The 4,603-nt window shown below is 34.6% G+C and overlaps 1 pseudogene; it reads right to left on the bottom strand.

Annotated features, from left to right (window-relative positions):
- Window positions 1–3,303: 3,303 nt before the first annotated feature.
- Window positions 3,304–4,176, bottom strand: LOC149545535 (protein RBL pseudogene; annotated as a pseudogene).
- Window positions 4,177–4,603: the final 427 nt, after the last annotated feature.

Genomic DNA, 4,603 nt, shown 5'->3' with positions numbered 1-4,603 from the left:
ACATTTTTTTTGAATCTACTTTCCACAAAGTATGTTGAGATGTATTAAACCATTCTCCTATTTAATGCTAAAAACCATTTAACGGAGAATCTTTTGCAAATCTTACTTTCATGTAAATAAAGTCACATGAAAGTGGAAAATACCTTTCAATATAGATGCTTGCAACTACTTAAATGCTACAAATAACAACATACTTAGATCTTATCTAGATTTAGTAGCATTTGCACTACATCTCACCTAATTCTTTTACCCATTGTCAAGAAGTTGACATGAATTCTTCAAATCTGCCTTTCAACTATTGCATCCTTCAAAACACCTTCACATTCACGAAGCACTGGTGCAGAGATATAATGTTAAGTCACTACTCACTTAGTGAGAAAATATTTACCAAACTTGCAAAACATAACAAGTTGGTCCAAAATTTAGAACGAATATTTGAAAACTTTAGACAACACTTGGGAATTTCACACTCTTGACAAAGTGAAAGAACTTGACATTGATTATGAATTATGATAGCAAATTATCAAAATGCTAAGTGACTTTGATACTACAATTTATTCAATTCTATCAAACTACTATTTTCAATGAATAAGGATACTGGGAGACATGAAACTTCAACAAGGAAATAAGAAATGCATCTTGCTATATATATGATATATCCAATCCTTTTCATGCCAGAGATTTTGGCCCCTTCTGTATGCAAGTCCCCAATAGAGTCACCATCTTGTTGGTTCCTAATTTAATAGTTTTGAAAATAACCAAGAAACTAGACCAATGCATCTAAGGCTAGCAAATTCCTATGATGGATACACTCGATTGCAATCTTAGGCCAAATATAAGGCATAACTCCTTCTTCATTTCAGGCTCTGCAAGACCTAGGCTGGTTAACCTTGAGGTTCTAATATATGGTACCAATGCAATTAAACATATAATCTAAACCTAATAATAGTAGATGAACCCCATTTTATCTTCTGATACATATGCAATGACATAGGAATGAAATAGCTATAGATCATAACCTATGAACCCATAAGCTATGTGAGGGTTAATTCTTTTTAGCTCACTACAAAACATGGAAAACTAAATTGATTTAATTAAAATATTTGTGCAAATACCCTTCATCTCAGCTTGGATCTAATTTAGTGATTAGTGCCTTATCCATTGAAACATAGAGTCATTACCAGTAGGATGACCTAACTTGATTGCCTTAAAATTAAGTTTGTCAACTAAAATCCCTAAATTCCATTCTTATGAAATATCTCCTCCATACACCCAGAAACCCTATCAAATCAATGAAGCATTTACTTAACTCCTTGAATCAAACACAACAATAGATCTAACATACAACTCATCCAAGCTATCTTAAATCAAATGAACCTTATTCATTCAATCTCGAAGTTAATAGCATATGAAGAATTAAGAGATAGAATAAGAAAACCTAGATAATTCATATAAATCCCCTTTTATATTCATCCTTGGAAAGATTGAATACATAAACTAGTAAAACTAAATGAAAATCCAAATATATTACTTGATCTATCATCAATTTTGATTTATCTCAAAGAAACAAGACATAAAATGAAATGAAAATCTGCACAAGAGTGAATGTGTGGCCTTCACTACTAGAGCTCAACTCAATAGATAGGAAGCAAAACCAACAACAACCACGGTTTCACAGTGAAAACTAGAACCCTACTAGTTTCCCTAGAGAAAATTGCCAACCACCTTACATAAGAGAAGAAGAAAGAATATATAGAAAGGAAGCAATTCCTAGATTTGATCAAAAGATGACAAGTGTCCACTAAGAATTCTTTCCCAGGAAGCTAAAAATTCTCTCTCTACCTTCTCTCATCAACTGGTAATCATATCCCTTCTATTTTGTCTTTCCAAATGCAAAATATCTCAGTAAAAGATAAAAATCTAATAACTAAACCTGGATATGTGCCAATTTATCAATTTGAAGCCAAAACACAACAAAGACCCAAAATAACTAGATACAAGAGTCACTTGAAAATGTTTAAGGTGTTTCTCCACTAAATTATTCAACAAAAATTAAAACACTTGATAAAATACACAAATCACTCTGAGATACAAAACCTCATGTAGCATGTACCAGTGACATCTTGTGCAAAAACTAACTTCATAATTAGATAGCTTATTTCCTCCCAGTTCCAATAGTATAATGGAGTGCCTATTTTGGTGAAAAATTCCATCAGATATGCCCCTTTGAAAATCTAGGCTCCCTCTATAGTCTTGCCAAGCAATATTGCAAAAATTTGACCTCTTTATAAAGTTTAAACTATAGGGTAAATCAAACTTTATTTAAAAAGGAACCTGCACGTGATTTAGGAAAGATATAATAAAATATTATAGTTTTCACTTTTCCAAATTTCTCACCATTCTCCTTCAGGTCAAACCTATTGACCAACACTTGCCATGTGTCGACATGTGATTGCTAACTACTACTTTTTCATCTAATGCTTGCCACCTAGATTCCATATGGCATCATTCTATTGGTTTCCAACTTCACCACATCATCATGCCACATGACCATGCCATGTCATCAATTTCTATGTCAATATCCTAGTCAATATTTCGCTACTTGATCGACGACATAGTGACCTTGTGACACCTGTCACTCTCTACCATGTCAGCACCTTGCGAAGTGTGTCACATCTAAAACCTTTGCCACATGTCAATTCTTAACTCATTCATCTCATCACAACCTCACTACCATGTGTCAACTTTTTATTAAGTCACCATGTCACTATGTTAACCTCCCTACAACTTTCCTTTACCAACATAGTGACAGTGGTCAGATGCACCATGTGTCGCCATCCTGTGCATCCTAAAATCTAAACTACCACATCACTTCTATTTCATCAATTTGCTCACCGGATGTCACACTTCACTAGAATTCTACTTTTTTGGGAGGTCGCTAGCAAAAATTCCAACTTTCTAGGAGGTTGCCATGTCACTATCAATGAGATCCTCCTATTATTCAGTGGTTACATAACGACCAAAAAATTCAACTTTCCATTGATAGTTCTCATGACCACATTTTACACCAACACTTTTCAACAACTCTCCTTTCTTTCTGACCAAAATTTTCTTATATTCACTGGTTGGATGAGTGGGCCCCTCCTCACAGATCAATGGCTCTCAAAAAGGCCATATCTTGAAGACATTTAGTGTTAGAGTGGGATATTACTTTAAAACCTCAAAAGCTCTTCTCCTAGGTGATGTGGGATATATGTTTTAAAAGAAAACTTCTCCCAGTTCTATGTTTTTTAATTCTCTCCTCTATTTCTTCCATGTATGTGCAGTTGTAACTCTCTCAATATTAGGTTTCATGTCAAACTCATCTTCTCTTTCAATATATTCTTCATTCTCCTCAAGCTCTTTAAAATCTAGAGAAAAAGTACTCCAATTTTCTATATAATCTTTGGCCCATATAAACACAGCCCCTCCTGAAAGGGAAACTAAAACCATCAGTAGCCTTATAGGATGCCATGACAAATCTGTCAAGTTATCTTTTGGTCCTTCTAAGATTTTGACAAGTTTTCCTTGTTTGTTCCATATGCATATCTAGTGCTCCCATTTGCTAGTAGGTGTGCCAACAATCCACTCACTATCACCACTGAAACATGCAACCTTCCATGGGAGATGATTAATTGCATCTTGGAACTCCTTAGAAAATGTTAGGCATTGAGATTTGACTGGCTTCATGATTTCAGTCACTGAATTCTCTCCTAAACCATTAGCTAATTTTTCTAGAGTTTGCACTACTTTATTGTGTGGTAAACAAATCTCAAAAACCAGAATCGTACTATCCCTAAAGTTGGTAAGTAGATACTTTCCACTCTTAATAATGACAATTTGTCTAATTATTGCACCTACAAGAACCAAAAATAGAGCTTGTATTCTTCTAATTTGTGTAGCAATAATCAAAATCTACCCTTTGGCATTTCCAACATAAAGTAAATTACCTTTTTCTAAGAAATCCGCCTGATACAAGAAAGCCTAACTGCAACATTTGATTTACTTGCCATACTTTAAAAGTTGCATCTTTTTCATGTTGTGGGGCTCCTTTTTAGCTCCCCTACGGCTTGTATATACCACTTCCCTCCAGTGTGGACTTCTTTTGAATTGTTGCCTGCTCTTCTTTGCATGCATGGTCCCATACTAGTCAAATACTCCTCCTTAGTCTATGGCTTGCTCTTTAAATGCCTTATATAGTCTTCATTACTGAGCTAGGAAAAAGGTATGGGCCCATCATTTATCTTCATTTGGGCTAGGTACCAATAGTTTTGGCCTCTTCTTCTACCACACCTAAAGAGTTTCTTAAAACCTATGATATGATCTTTGCCAGTAGGCCATTCACATCTGTGGCCAAGTACATAACATTCAGTAGCAAAGATGTGGTAATGGCACCCTATGGAGAGCATTGGCAGAAGATTTGAAAGTAGCATGAAGTGAATTATATGCCATTTGAGCCACCCCAAATTACGAGTTGTATTAATGCATTCATGAAACATATTTGGTTACTTTTATACTTTCTTTTTCATATATTTAATGAATGGAAAAATTTTAACATCCTCTT

Source organism: Cupressus sempervirens, chromosome 7, assembly GCF_028749045.1.
Source record: "Cupressus sempervirens isolate cs-2001-9-10 chromosome 7, ASM2874904v1, whole genome shotgun sequence".
Taxonomy (NCBI): Eukaryota; Viridiplantae; Streptophyta; class Pinopsida; order Cupressales; family Cupressaceae; genus Cupressus; species Cupressus sempervirens.
This window is presented reverse-complemented; position numbering and strand designations above follow the sequence as displayed.